Source organism: Neolamprologus multifasciatus, chromosome 14 (assembly GCF_963576455.1).
Source record: "Neolamprologus multifasciatus chromosome 14, fNeoMul1.2, whole genome shotgun sequence".
Taxonomy (NCBI): Eukaryota; Metazoa; Chordata; class Actinopteri; order Cichliformes; family Cichlidae; genus Neolamprologus; species Neolamprologus multifasciatus.
In genome coordinates this window covers 22,361,972-22,378,749 of record NC_140452.1, presented here as the reverse complement: position 1 = coordinate 22,378,749, position 16,778 = coordinate 22,361,972, and positions in this window count along the sequence as shown.

Sequence of the window (16,778 nt, the reverse complement as noted above, 5' to 3'; positions counted from 1 at the left end):
ACATGTTCAAAATAAGTCTGGGACAACTGGCGTGCCAACTTTATGAGCTACTAATGTGTATATTTTTAAATATATCTTTCAATCTCTCTCACTACAGCGCCGTGTTTACTGTTTTTCCACACTGAGAAATCCAAAGCATGCTTATACTTACAGCAGAGCTGTAATGAACAATCAATTATGCCAGTTTTGAGCTGCAAGAACAACTATGCCATGACTAAAGTGCTTTTTACATTAGTCAGTGCTCCAGCAAAATCTAGTTGTCCCAGTGTGTTTTCTTTCAAGAAGCTGTGGCATCCTTTAAAAGCCCAGAGGAAAGAAACTCTTTGTAGAAAGAAATGGGGCTCAATGGGATTGAGCAGTGATTTGTTCAAATTTAACAACCAGGAGAGGTCATGCGGAGGCATATCTTTCGGTCAGGGTTACATTTGCCCCATTATGAGGATGGATACATCATTTAAAAAGTGTAGTGCCATTTGCTTTCAGCTTCCTTCCAATCACTGAGATTGTTAGAGGAGGAATTAGCTTCGATAAAGGCAACAGCAAAGAAAGAATGACACAAGAGCAGAGAAAGGACAAAGAGATAAGAAATCAGAGAGATGAGGAAAGATCACAAGAGGTCAGAAGTAATGGAAAGAAACTTGAGACTTGCAAGTTCAGTTAAAAAGAAAAATCTGAGGTTCGCCTGTTTCCAGGATCTGAGGGAAACTCTGGTCTGGTGATAAAATGTCACTTAAAGTGAGTCCATTTACATACAAGTGTTAATGCATTACACAATCATATAAAAAGTAATTAAGGGCTGTTTTACCCAAAATATAATTGCAACCCACAATTTCTCTTAACCATAATAATGACATAACTTCAGCTAAAAACAGGAAACCAAGGCTACAATATGCACAGTTTACCAGAATTGGACAACAGAAGATTGGAAAAACATTTCCTGGTCTAATACGTTTTTAAGGAAACCATGGACCATGAAAGCACGGCTCCATCCTGCTTTGTACCAACAGTTCAGCCAGCTGCTATTGGTGTAATAGTGTGAAGGATAACTGAGCATCATTAAAATGGTAGTAAATATTTCTGCTGACTGTGTCCATCCTTCAATTATACTTCAATTCCATTTTATTCATATAGCGCCAAATCACAACAAAAGTCGCCTCAAGGTGCTTTATATTGTACAGTAGATCCTACAATAATAGATATAGAGAAAAATCCAACAATCATATGACCCCCTGTGAGCAAGCACTTTGGCAACAGTGGGAAGGAAAAACTCCCTTTTAACAGGAAGAAACCTCCGGCAGAACCAAGCTCAGGGAGGGGCGGCCATCTGCTGCTGCTTAGGGTGAGAGAAGGACAACGGGATAAAGACATGCTGTGGAAGAGAGACAGAGATTAATATCAGGTATGATTCAATGCAGAGAGGTGACTGGAAAGGAAAAACTCAGTGCATCATGGGAATCCTCCGGCAGCCTACGTCTATCGCAGCATAACTAAGGGAGGATTCAGGGTCACCTGGTCCAGCCCCAACTATGCTTTAACAAAAAGGAAAGTTTTAAGCCTAATCTTAAAAGTAGAGATAGTGTCTGTCTCCCAAATCCAAACTGGAAGCTGGTTCCACAGAAGAGGGGCCTGAAAACTGAAGGCTCTCCCTCCCATTCTACTTTTAAATACTCTAGGAACAACAAGTAGGCCTGCAGTGCAAGAGCGAAGTGCTCTAATAGGGTGATATGGTACTACAAGGTCATTAAGATAAGATGGGGCCTGATTATTTAAGACCTTGTATGTGAGGAGCAGGATTTTGAATTCAATTATAGATTTAACAGGAAGCCAGTGAAGGGAAGCCAATACAGGAGAAATATGCTCTCTCTTTCTAGTCCCTGTCAGTACTCTTGCTGCAGCATTTTGGATTAACTGAAGGCTTTTCAGGGACTTTTTAGGACATCCTGATAATAATGAATTGCAGTAGTCCAGCCTGGAAGTAATAAATGCATGAACTAGTTTTTCAGCGCCACTCTGAGACAGGATATTTCTAATTTTAGAGATGCTGCGCAAATAGAAGAAAGCAGTCTTACATATTTGTTTAATATGTGTGTTGAAGGACATATCCTGGTCAAAAATGACTCCAAGGTTCCTCACAGCGTTACTGGAGGCCAAGGTAATGCCATCCAGAGGAAGAATCTGGTTAGATACCATATTTCTAAGATTTTCAGGGCCGAGTACAATAACCTCAGTTTGATCTGAATTAAGAAGCAGAAAGTTAACGGCCATCCAGGTCTTTATGTCTTTAAGACATTCCTGCAGTTTAACTAATTGGTGTTTGTTATCTGAGTACTTAGTTATCAACATGCTGTTGTGCACTGTGTAGTTTTAACCCATCAGTTTTTTGTCTTTAATTGCATGTGTTTCTACATATGAATGTGTTTGCATGTGCATCTCAGCATCTCTCTGTTAAAGATTTAGTCTAGAGTGAATTGCGTCATTGTCCTGTCAGTCCTCAGCAGACTAATGAGCTGTAATGTGCCTCTTGAGCTTCCTACTCATTTAGAAAAAAGAACTTTTTCACTTCCTTGCTTGATTGTCCTAGAGGGAAGTGTTTCCCCACAGGCTTTAGTTCGGTCACAGCAGATCAGCTCTCTGTGGCTAACTTTATTAGAAGATGATTTTGCAGAGAGAGCTGCCAGAGTCCAGAGAGAACAAAAAGAACAGAAATGAGAAAGACTTTGTCATGATAGTCATCAGAGGCAAAAAGGCGACGAGTGACACAAAAAGTAAAAGAGGAATATGTGGATGGGAAAGGAAAGATAATGAAGGTGGAAATGTATCGTGCTCATTTCTTGGCATTAATAAACTGACTTCAGACACCTGACAAGGAAAGAGACACTGGATAGGAGTGAGAGAGGAAATGAGAGGATAAGAGCGATGATGGATTAGAGGAGACAAAGGAAAAATGGGAAGAGGTAGTGTGAGGAGGATGATTTTTGAAAGAGTGGTAGTCATTATCAACCTCTCATGTCATGTCGGGTGGGAATGAGAATAAATTAGTAATAATTAAAACTTTAAAGTGAGATTATGGCAAGAAAAAAATCTAGTGGGGTAAAAAAATAAACGTTATGTTTTTAAAGGAAAGTACCCAATTATATAGCACATAAATGCCGGCTGGCACATTCATGCCATTCCAATTTTCTTCTTTTGTGTATGACTGCTTTTCATTTTAAAGCTTGGACCTACAGTATTAGCCCAAAAGATATTAGTATGTTCTTACCCAGTGATAACAAGCTTAGCCCGACTCATCTGATTCCACAAAGACATATAAACTTATATATAATGGAAACCCACCAGATAGGAGTGCTCTTTTTCTGTCTGTCAACATCTTCATCCTGCTTTCTAATTCCCAGTGCTTAGTAACTCCAATCTCTTAGCTACAAGATGAAAATCCTTTAACTACATGTGTTTAATGTAAATGTCAAATATTCTGACGTCACACGTTTTCTCTTGCTGTTATTGTGCTGAGCGATCCCTATACTGTAGATTGCTATAGTTCCTAGAAAAATAGGTAGCATAAATAGGCTCCCTTGCATTGCTCATTTGCAGTAAGTAAAATGAAATGCATCCTCCACACTAGACATGAACCCAAGATGGCAGCATAACAAGCTTAATGATCCATAAAACTGAAGCGCAAGAGGAACCGAGCAGCTGGGGTTCATCTCAGCTCCTTGCAGAGTCTGACCCTGAATATATCAACTCGAGGGTTTTGCCCTGTCAGCAGGGTTAAGTTAGGTTAACTGTCAACCGTTTTCTAACTGTAAGCCTTATTCTTGCCTAGCTCGATTAGTATAGTTTACATATTTCTGTTATCTCCTTTTGAGCGGAGCCTAAAGTGTTATTAACTACTATGATGAGAATCTAAAAAGCTCAATTGGCGTTGCATAATATACACCGTGGTCTATTCCTCCTTCGTGTCACGCTGTAGCCTCTGTTCTTCCCCTTTCATCCCTTTCTCTGTCATCTCTCACATCCCTCCTTTCATGCATGCGAGGCACCAGACCGTGAAATCCACATTGTGAAACCCCTCTTTTGTACAAACACACACACACACACACACACACACACACACACACACACACACACACACACACACACACACTGTCCTGACCAGACCCCTGACTCGTAAAATTGTTTTCGTCTCGATTAACTTTTATGTAACTCAGATTTTACTAATTTTGCGACAAAGCTGGTCTCACCGCGATGTGAGGCCAACCTAAATCATATAAACCTTTTAAAAAATAAACATAAACACAGAAAAACTATAGGGGCCAATTTCCCTTTAAACTTCAACTTTTAACCTTTGGCTGAATATCGTTGGCTCCTGAATGTTCTCTGTATACTGGAGAAGCGCTTAATGAAAGAGTTTGGACAGAAAACAAAAAGTGCTCTGTTTTCATTAAAAAAATTAAAAAGCTGGGACAGAGTAGCTTTGATCCCCTTTACTTTCCTGGATCACGTACCATTTCATGGAAATACATTCATGTCTTGATGACCGACTTCAACATGAAAAAAATGACACTTTTGCATCATGAATGATTATTACAGTACTATTACTGTTGCAGAGAACACATATTATGCACAATGTGATGGTGTGGGATGCTTAGAGGATGAATGGACAAAAGAATGGTGAAGAATAACAGTCGTGTAATTACAGATGTTCAACAAAGGTTATCTTTGCTGACATGTAAACACTTCTATTCGCAGCTATGACGAGGACCAACAACTTGAAAATCCATTTCCTTTCTATTACAATACTGACTAAAATTTCGCTGTCTGGAAAAGACTATTAAAACATCTGACTCAAATAATGAAGCCATTTATTTGTCACTTGCAATTGCCTGCAGCAAAATTGGACCTCTTCTGACCATACATACAATACACAAACATCACATCAGGTAGACAGGTCAGAACAGGTAGCATAAAGAAAAACAATCAAATGTACAAAACAATAGAGGGATGGAAGAGAGACAAAGAGAACTCTTGTTAGACTGACCTCCTAGTAAGAAATCAGTATGAGAACAGAAAAACCAAAAATGGCAGTAGATGTAGTGGTGTGTGTGTTTTATTTTTAATTAAACCTAGTAGTCCAGTAGTCATGCTACTAAGATTTAAGTTTGAAGACCACTTTGAAATGTGTAAAGTTGAACTGTCAGGATTAAACTTTACAGGATCTGTAATTTTGATGTAACTTACAGATCCTTTTTCAAAATATGCCCCAAAACACAAAAATACCCAGCCAACACACACGTGGGGCCCAAATGGGGAGAAGCAGTGCTAATATTTGGGGCCCACTTGGGAAACCCACCTGGGACCCAACTAATTTTGTCCTCAGTTTCCATGTCCTCAGTCCTCAGTTTGTTGGGTCACACCTCTTAATCTTTCAAGCCAGGCGTTTTCAGTCCCAATGCCACAGGTGTATGAAATTAAGAGCCTAGCTCATGGAGTCTGTTAGACCCACTTTATTTCACAGAAACCTTTGTAAAATAATGGGTTATTCTAAAGACTGAACTCGAGTATGGTATTGTAACAGGATGGCACTGAAGCTATAGGTCAGCTCTTGAAGTTTCTTCCATCATTAATATTCCACGATCAACCTTAAGTGGAATTATGGCAAAGAGGAAGTGTTTCAGAACCACAGCAACTCAGTTACAAAGTGTCAGACCAAATAAAGTTACAGAACGTGGTCGTTGAGTACTGAGGTATATAGTAAGTTGCCAACGCTCTGCTGATTCAATAACTGCAGAACTCCAAACCTACTCTGGCATTAATATAGTCCATTATGCAGCAATATAGAGCCTAATGTCCATTTTTACTGTGCTAACGCTGTAGTAGTATATAGTAGTGTGAAAAATGTTTGCCTCCTTCCTGATTTCATATGTTTTGTATGTTTTCTCATACTGTTTCAGATCATTAAACAAATGTAAATATTAGGCAATGAAAACACAAGTAAACACAACATGCAGTTTCTAAATGAAGGTGTTTGTTATTGAGGGGTAAAAAATCTGAACCTACATGTCCCTGTGTGAAAAACTGATGTATATATTTTATAAGATGAATTAACTTTGGTGTACATCTTTGGCAGTGTTGGGAAGGTTACTTTTAAAATGTATTCCACTACAGATTACAGAATACATGCCCCAGAATGTATTTTGTAACGTATTCCGTTACGTTACTCAATGAGAGTAACGTATTCTGAATACTTTGGATTACTTAATATACTATCAAGCTTTTTACAACATGAATGTACTATGGCTGTGTGATTTATTACTATTACTGAAGGTTACTCGTCGTACCAATACCAACTAGATTTTTAAATCTTAATACAAAATGAGTAACAGTAGGGTGGACATTAGGTAATTCTGCACTTTTTGCAGCAAACTTGTATAGAAATCTATTTCGCACGTATATAAAACAGGTCAGCGGCTCCGAACCGTAGTAACCTCTGGCTAATACGTCGGGTCAGTGTCGGGCTTGTAACCGAAAACTAGCTTTACTTTGTTGTCTGGGTCAACTTTGCTAGCGAGAGACAGAGAGAAGCTTTGAAAGGCTGCTCCAACGGAACTTATTGTTTTGGAGGAAAACACGAACACAGTGTACAGTCTAGTCTTAGCAGCTTACTTACAACTGGGCAACACTGCCCATGAGGCTGCATTCTTTAGGGCTATGTCACACTCTGCCTATTGCCTTCATATTATTTCATTTTTTTAGACAGTAATTTTTAAAACTACTTCATCATGTCATTACGCGGGCCACAAGTAGAAGTGACATGGGCCGTGAGATTGACACACAGGCATTAGAGCCTCCTAATGCGTGTTTTCTTTGGGTTTTCACTGGTGTGGAATTACCAAAAATAGAGAGGGGACAGCCTAACATATGAAACAGGAAAAGATGGCCATGTAATCCCTTTATTTCAACAAAGTAACTGTATTCAGAATACCACCTTTTTAAATGGTAACTGTAACGGAATACAGTTACTCATATTTTGTATTTTAAATATGTAACGCCGGTACATATATTCTGTTACTCCCCAACACTGGTCATGTATTATAGTTCTTCTCTCTTTAATAGGAGTTTGTCCTTTCCATTGTATGGCTCTTCTAGCACAATCTTTGGTGTGGTATGATCATTAAATAAGGAAGAATTTTAAACAGCCTGCTGTGCCTGAATTGTTTAAAAAGGCTTCTCGGGTCCAACTTATAATAAAATCATGTTTTTGCATTTCTTTAGAGAAGTCACTAAACTTTTACTTTAATTATCAAAACCAACAAATTCATATTATTGTTATGTTCCACTATCTTTTACTATATGCATAGTGTAAATTTCCAATATTATCTCAAAAGATGAACTTAATCTTTCATAATATGCAATAAATTGATTTGATGAGAAATGAGAACTAATGAGAAATGATGGTGTTCCAGCTGTGATGGCAACCAATGTAAATGCATGAATGCGCCACAACAATGCTGATTTCAAAGACATTTTCTCTCACTGCAAAGTAAATATTCACTTTACTGTTTGATGAAAATGAAATGATGAGAACTATTAAAGACAGTCCAACCCAAACTGTGGAATGGGTAACCATTAGTGCTAATAACCAGAGATTGGAGACTCTTGCACAGATAATTAGTACTTAGCTTTGGTTGAATGAAACTTCAAAGTGACCGGTCTTAATATGTACTTATAAATGTGAAATGACAGGAACTTTATCTGCTAAACGGACTAAATGTCAGTTTAGTGCCTGTTCAGAATGGGCCAGCTGCAGCTTTCTCATGAACTGCTTATGCAACAACTTCAAACTTGACTATTTCTTTGGTCTGATATAGTTGCAGGATGTTGCATCCCACAGGAATAAATACTTCTTTGAACATGTTGCAAATACCTCATGATGATGAAGTTCTTGGGTGCACCAAAACAACCACACAAAGACACTTTTGAGGAGGTTGTGTCGGTACGGTTTCAAATGAACTCCAGAGCAGTTAGTTTATGGTGTGAACGTGATCTGCACCAACTACCAGGTGTAAGACACCTGGAAGTGAGCTAAAAAACGTCCCATAGCAGCATATGCTTTTCATTTTCAGTGTGGGAAGGTGCTATAGCTGTGTAAAGGTATGTAGAGGCTGCCAACTAGCCGTGAAATCAATGTAAATTCTCTGTTTTCTCACACTGCACCTTCTTCCTGTATTTACTTTTGATTCTCCTATGAAGGACACATCATCTGATGAGTGGACCAGGCATTCTTGTGCGGTTTGTAGTGACGCATTTTGGTTCACCTTAGCTCACTTGGATTTTTTCTTTGTAAAAACAAACTAAAACATGGGGAAAAACTACAAGTTTACAAGGTAATGAATTATGACCTAAGAGGTATACGGTGCTACACAAAAATCATCTCATTGCGAATGGTTTGATAGCGAGTACATTCCTGCAGTTGCCTGTAATTTGCAAGAAAGATGGTGTCTTGTCTGCAAACACTTGGTAGCTGCTTGCTGAACAGTAGAGAAAGTGTGAAAACTAAAATCAGACAGGAAACAGACATTGCTTTCTTTCAAAGTAAAGGTTGTCCATTTTGGGGGGTTTTAGCAGTAAGACACAACTTCTACTTTGATGGCAAACATTTTCTGTTTGCAGTTTGGACTTTTTAAACGTTCACTACTGCTGGGGTCGCAGTTGGTTAGTGTTTGCTCACAGGTTGGCATCTTCTATGCAAACTCTCGGCAACCACAGCAATTTGCTAGCAACCAAAGCATTTACAAAAAGGTTTTTGTAGCAGCACTCCTTTTGTGACTGATTTTACCTAGCGACACCCAGCAACCATCACCAACTGGTCAGGGAATACACATCTTTCCCTAGTAACGGTTACCTACTGGTCTCAAGACTTGTGGAACTGAGACCTGTGAAAACCTTTGAACTTCTCACCATTTTACAATCTTTTGGGTCTCCAGAATTACAAAGGATGAAGGACACTGGATGGACTGTTTTTAAACACCTAAAAACTTTCTTTCCTTATAGTCAAAACTGAAGCTCTATTATACAGGCATTAGAATTCATCATTCTCCTAAAGTAGCATGCATTAACTAAATCTGACATGAAAAAAATCCTCAAAACTTTGTAATAGTGCTCATGTATTTTTTATAAGTTCACTTACTCTTAAACTAACATTAAATAAAATTGCACCGAATGCATGCGAAGAAGTTGGAATAATGTGGCCTTAGAAATGCTGATCATAAAATTTTCATTTTATTTTAATGGACTGTTGCATCTCTTTAACCTGTCTAAGGGTATTACTTTAATGTAGCCTTGACAGGCTTCTCTTCCTCCGATAAGTCATATAGAGAACTGAAGGGATGAATTATTTGTTCTCTGACTGAACGATGGCATAGAGTACTTAGGAGACAGAAGTTGTTGCAGAGGTCTTGCTTTTTATATTTCTAATGAATCACAAGAGGTATTGCTCTTCTTTTTTTTAAAAAAAAAAAATTAGCCTCCATGTTAAAACATTGTATAAATGTGTTACACTCAGTTTGTGTTTGTACGCATGTATGTGTGTGTGAGTTTATGTACGTAAGCAATTAAAGCCCTCAAACACAGTCCATCTGTAGTCCTGCCAGGGATGACTATCTTTGAGGTGTCGAGAGATCCTCAAATACACACAATGACTTAATTCGTATACACACAAAGACAAAACCTTCCTACAAACAAAAGCCTTCCATATTATTTAACATTTAGTCTCTATTTTGACTTTCTATTTTCTTCTATCTAATAGTCAGTTTGACCTTTTGACCACAGAATTACCTTGAATCTCAAGAACAATTTATATAAACAAAAGATGCTGTTTTTGCTGTTGTTTTATTTTGAGCCGAGGATACCTAAGGGAGGACATCTCTTGCCGATAAAACGAAAAACATAACAGTTTGTAGGCTTCATAAGACACAAGGATCATAAGGAACAAATCTATAAGAAAATTCAAAGCATTTAGTTTCCTGGAAAGAAAACAGAAAGTCACCACTGTCAGGGTTCCTGGGTCGTTGACCCAGTGCTTTCAGTTTTGTTGATGTTCAGTTTATTTTGCCACTTCCATGTTCTCACTTCCTGCTTTTCCTGTGCCAGCTCGTCTCGTGTCATTAGCCAGATTATGTTCAGCTGTGTACTCACCGGTCTCTCATTATCATCCTCATCAGTCTGTGTATTTAAGTCTTCTGTTTCTACTCGTTCACTGTCGTGTCATTAATGTTGATGTTGTTCCTGTCGCGTGTTCAGTTCAGTTCAGTCCAGTCAGCCAGTTAGTCTACCAGTCCATTAAGTTCAGCCAGCCAGCCATCCGGTCATCTTTTGTCTCCGTTTCCAATAACCCTCATTCTGCACCAAGAGTCCTGAGTGTGGGTCAACTCTTCCTCGCCTCCGCACACGATCCTTGACAGAATGACACGACCCGTGCCAAGAAGACAAGCTTTTGACCCAGCGGACTCAGACCTTTTCGAGCGGCAGGACGCAGCGCTCTCCATTTGGGTGGAGAAGCTCAGGTGGAAACAGCGGCTCTTCTCAGAGGGAGCACGTCTTTGAGGGGACTCGTCTGGCTCTGGGCGGGCCTCGGAGACGCCTGCTGCCTCACCTGCATCGGAGCATTCGCCGCGAAGAGTGGGCGTCACAGGCCAAGCTTCGGCCGCTCGCTCTCCCGCTGCTCCGCTCCTCGCTCGCCCGCCAGCCGTTTTACTCATCGGACCTTCAACCTCGCCATGGCACAGCGGCTCCGCCTCCCACCTCGGCTCAACGGAGGCTCCCGCGCCAGAGGCTCGGCTGTGTACCCCGCCCACTGCCTCTTCCCGGAGAAAGCGGCGCACACGCCGCCATAACATGGACTATTTTCAGGTGGTGAGTTCCAGTGACTGTTTTCCACCCTCCACATCCGATTCTTCACTTAGAACAAATAATAAACTTATCTCTGATCCGTGGGGTGTTTCCCTCCTGGAGGAGGATGTGGACTAGGAAGAATTTTTCAGCTCTGCTCCCTCTGAGCTGGGATTTATTAAGGACAATATCCGCACTTCAACACCCCCGAAGACCCTTCAATTAAAGACTGTAAATGGTGATGGCAGAAGGGCCAGAACACTCTCTGATAAATCTGGTACGGTCCCTGTGTACGCAAACCCTAGGTCTGCCCACTTTAGGACCATTTTATCCGAACCTGCTCCTTCGTCCACCTGTCAGCCGGTACCGGTTTCATCAGCCCAGGCCACTGTTAAAAGTACTCATGCACCTAAACCTGTCAGTATCACTCACCCAGTCATTATTTCCACTCCTGTCAGTCAGCCTACACCTGTGCCAGCTCCCAGGACGAGGGCAGCTGTGACCCGGTCTACCTCCACCCCCACTCCTGTTTCTCGGGTGGGGGTGACTGGTGTCCTCCCTCCCGTGCCTGTCCCAGCGCCCAGGCTGAGGGCAGCCAGAACCCAGCCTGACCTCCCTGGAGGCTTGGAAGAGCTAACCGGTCCACCTGCTACTTCACCTCTTCATCCACCTCCTGATCTGGCTTTTCACACCCTCGCACTATCACTGGTTAGGCTAAATGAGGTGTCCCCTGCTCAGGCACCAGCTTTATTAGCCCAGGCTGCAGTTTTGTCCCCTTCAGTAACGCAGTCATTAGCTCAGCCATTAGCCTCACCAACCTCTGTTCATCCCTTAGCTTCCTCAGTCTAGTCAGTTCCCTCACCTGCTGTTCAGCCTTACCCCAGTCCCCTGTAGTTCAGTCTCCTCCTGCCCCCCAGTCCCCTGTAGTTCAGTCTCCTCCTGCCCTCCAGTCCAGTCGCCTCCTGTCTCCCGTCCTCCAGTCTGTTGTCCAGTCGCCTCCTGTCTCCCGGTCCTCCAGTCTTCTGTAGTCCAGTCAGTTCAGTCTGCCATCCAGTATCCTGTAGTTCAGTTGCCCGTTGCCCAATCTCCTGATCTGTCTCTGGTCCAGTCACTCATCCACCATCCTGTTCAGTTCCCAGACCTGCAGCCACAACACCAGAGCCAGCCGTGAGCTCTCCTGCTCTTCAGCCAGGGGTTTCCGCGCCCGCCGGCCCTACAGCTGTGGCTCCGCCACCCCCGGCTCCCATGCCGTCGCTTGGTCCAGCCTCAGCTTCAACTTTCCAGGCCACCAGCTGGATGTCATCGCTGGCGTGGCCGCCCACCGGACCAGCTCAGCAGCCGCCGCCTACCTCGCGGCCGCCGCCTACCTCGCGGCCGCCGCCTACCTCGCGGCCGCCGCCTACCTCGCGGCCGCCGCCTACCTCGCGGCCGCCCACCTGAACTGGTTTTTCTTTCTTTTGGCCGTCGGGTGCCAGCCTTTGGAGGGGAGGGGAGGGGGGGGGTACTGTCAGGGTTCCTGGGTCGTTGACCCAGTGCTTTCAGTTTTGTTGATGTTCAGTTTATTTTGCCACTTCCATGTTCTCACTTCCTGCTTTTCCTGTGCCAGCTCGTCTCGTGTTATTAGCCAGATTATGTTCAGCTGTGTACTCACCGGTCTCTCATTATCATCCTCATCAGTCTGTGTATTTAAGTTTCTACTCGTTCACTGTCGTGTCATTAATGTTGATGTTGTTCCTGTCGCGTGTTCAGTTCAGCCAGCCATCCTGTCATCTTTTGTCTCAGTTTCCAATAAACCTCATTCTGCACCAAGAGTCCTGCGTGTGGGTCAACTCTTCCTCGCCTCCGTACACGACCCCTGACAACCACAAGACAGGAAATTCTCATATTACTGTTTTTCCTGCCAAAATCAACGATCACTAGATTTTTGGTGGTACATTTAGTTTACAAGGGGGGATGGGCAGGGAAAGGAGAGGAGAACGGATTAATGACTGATAAACACAGATTTTAAGAGCTAGACAGTCGACAGTGTCATGATGACTGTTTGCACTTAGAGAGCAGGGCTGCCTGACCTAATCCTAACAGAGAGCTATGCAAGATGTAGATTAAAGTATTACTGTTTACATTATGTTATCATTCATGTGTCATTTGACTTTTAAACAATGAAGTTTTCATTTAATACTAGTAGATTTATGACAAGGATTGTTTTAAGTGGATCTGAACTGATTTAAATGAGAAGACACCGTGTCTGTGGAAAAAAACAAGTTTTCCAAGCAGATATCTATGACTTTGTTTTTTGGGCTCTGTACACACACACACACACACACACACACGAACAGATGTACTGGCAACAATGTCTATATTTGGTGTTAGAAGGGCAGAGGAAAACAATGAGGTGAACTTGGTCACAGTTATCATTGGCAGATTAAAACTCGAAGACCCTTCAGGCATACCCAATGTATAAATATACATAGGCCCCCTGTAGAGTGATTGTCTACTAATTGTAAGGTTTGATACCCGGCTTCTCCAGTCCACATGTGGAAAACCCAGCCCAGGAGCGAGGCTGGCACTGGCGGTCAGAAAAAGCTGCAGTCATTGAACAATCTGTAGATTGTAGCAGACAACTTGGGCTCCGCTGGTTGTGGGGCGCTCCTGGGGGAAAAAACAGAATCCATCAGCCCGGTTGCAGGTGGGCGGCCGCGGCGAGGGGCCTGGGCTGGGACCACCTGATCATCTTTGTGGCGTGATGTGTTCAGTTGATGTTGTAGAGGAATAAAGAAGGAGTGAGAACTGAGAGCTCTGTGTCGTCCATGCTTACCTCCACATTGGGTGTGAGTGGAGCCCTCTAGTGGTCCACCACAAGGGCAACATTATGTAAGTTCCTGTTTGAGCGCTATAAAATATCTAGTTTTCTAAAAAGTTTGATATTTACCAAATTCGTGGAGTTTTTTTTTTTGTCGTGTTTCGCATCAGCTATTCAAAATGTGGTGCTTTTCTAACTTTTTATTTATTTAAGTATTTAATCACTACCAGCTGGAGAAAAGGCCACACTTGGTGGTTTGTTTAGTCACCAAACAATTTAGCGGGGTTTTGAAAATGATCATGGTTTGGGTTAAAATAGACCTTTTCACAAGCCTAACTACATTTTACAACATTAAACTTTTAACTTTTGCTAGGTTGCCAGGGTAATGTGTCCCAATCCCCAAGAACACGCCCCCAGAAAACCACCGGTACTTCACAATTCCACAGACTTGATTTTAAAACTGGTACCAACTCTGGACCAGCTCCAGATTTTTCTGTGAGACTAGTTTCCTGCAAGATTTGAAATATTTATTGTGTATGTCTGTGTGTGAGACAACAAAACAAGATAGCAATAATCAGTCCAGCCTGCTAGGTTGCTTAGATAGCTCAGCTCTGTGTCTGAGTATGTCTGAGTGTCTGTTGTTACTTTTCCAGTAAATTATGACTCACTCGCTTCGTCATTCAAGTCATTTTAAAGATTGAAGCATTTTACAAGCTGAGCATAAACAGTTTACAGAAAATACGTTAATCTTTCACAGATCACGTCACGTCTCTGCAGATATGATCTACTATAGGAGTCAGCATTGTGTAGACTTTCATTTTGTCGTGAAAACAGCCTGTACTGATTTCACTAAGTATGAAATCTCCAACATCAGGACATTCTACAGGTATCTGTACTGCAAACTGATTCTGTTTCACTTCCCTTCAGTAGAAAAAGCTTTACTTAGTAGTAGACCTGATTTGCTATTATACAGAGCTCTTTTTACTACGTTGATCTATTAGCTATGATGGATTATGCAATTTCATAACATTACATAACGCAAAGTGCCCATTTACTTAATCCAAGGAAGGTCTGGCTGTAGATTGTTTTTGCCTATGAGTGCAGAGTGATAAAGTGTCTGACAGTCAGCCTGCCAGATGGGAGTCACTCTAATCTAAAAGGTGGCTCAGCAATAATGAGACACAGATGGTTGTGGTATGTTTATATAAAAACACATACAAATCACAACCAACGATGTGAGTGTGAACTCCTTTTTTAAGAGTTTCGTTTTTAAAACTTTAGAATAAACTTTCACTTATATCTGTTACAATATTTGTAAATGACTATTTGCATCGGAAATTAGTGGTTATTTGGAGATTTCGATTGAATTATCCTATTATTTGAAGTTATCATTTTAACTTAAATACAGTGTTATCCATTATCCTACCCAATCCAATTTTAACTGAAGAACACTCATCTTAAAAACGCAAGTTTGAAACTCCACACAACATATCACCATTAGCATTCATTGTTGAAATTCTGTCCACACATCTGGAAATCTAATGTTCACCTTTTCTTTTTTTGCTTTATGTTAGATTTGTATTGTTTATTGTCATTTATGTTTAGAAATATCTACTTATATATGCTTAGAGTTTTATAATTAGTTGTAGATTGATAGAGGTTTGATCCTTAGTACTCTGCAGAGACGTTGTGTGCATTCCAGAGTGCTCTGGCATTCACACCCACATTCTGGGAGCATGGGAGAGGGCATACCTTCTCTTATTGTTTTATGGTAGGATAAACGTATCTATATCTGTTTTAGTCTAAGTGCCTTTTGTTTAGATGAACTGCTGGACTTCCAGACCAGCAGGTTTAGGGAAGTCGTTTATGGGGTCAAACTCTGACACCCCCCCCCCCCCCCCCACGCACACACACACACAAACACACACACACACACACACACACACACACACACACACACACACACACACACACACTTACACAACACACAGGCAAGGTACTCTTTGAGTGTATGTAGACGTCATATGTTAATGAACCTATGCTCATTCATGTAACCTCAATAAAAGAGCAGTGTTACGGGGGAGCAGATGAGAGCCACTGGGGTCAAGCGATGGAACGGCGTTTGTCCAGTTCTCTCCCGTGCACGAGAAACATAAAGAAGTTTGCCTACTCGTGTCTTGCTTTGCTGTGTATAATTAAATTGTCCTTAACGTTCCAGCAAATAGGTTTAAGCTACAAACCTATCACTTTATTTCAGGTCTAGAGACAAGTCATTAACCACCTGGACACGAAAAGTTGCTACCGAAAAGAGTGGTTGCTGTGGATTGCAGGCCGGCACTGTGAAATCAGTTGCTAAAATCATCGATGCCTGCAGACCTGTCAGTGACCCTCTGGCAGTGACAACTCACTAGGGAAAAATGTGTATTCCCTAACCAGATGGCTTATGGTAGCTGAGAGTTCCTGGATGAAACTGGTTGCAAAGAGGATATCAAATTTATATGGAAGACTTCACTTATCTGTAAACCAGCTACTCAAACACATTGGCTACCTACTTGCCAAGTTTTGCTACTACTTGGCAAGTAGTTAGCCAATGTCCGCAGACAAACTGGCATCTTCCATGTAAAACTACCTTGGTGGGGCACCTTATACTTCTTTGCAACCAGTTTCACCTGGTGACTGCTAGCAACCACTCGCCAACCAGTAGGAGAATAACAATTTTTTCTTAGCAATCATGAGTTTGCCCGGGGAGTCTTTGAACAATCTGTAGCACTGTGTTGTTTGGATCCCGGTAAAGACAGTAAAGTGTTTGATCTCAAACTAAAAGAATGAGCTGCAAAAACCTGAAGAGTCATGTTCTCTGTGCTGATTATAATGCATTAAAATATAAATTATACAAATCTGAAGCAAGTCAAAGTAGAGAAACATTGTATATAAGAAGTTTAAAGGTCTTTTAACTGCCCCCCCCCCCTTTTTTTTTAATTTTCTGACTTAGGAAGAAGCTATAATTCAACTAAAAATATTCAAACAAATTAGTTGCAAATGTTTGCCAGTTGTGCTCTTAAACATAAGATTCAGGCTTGGAATAGTGCCTGGA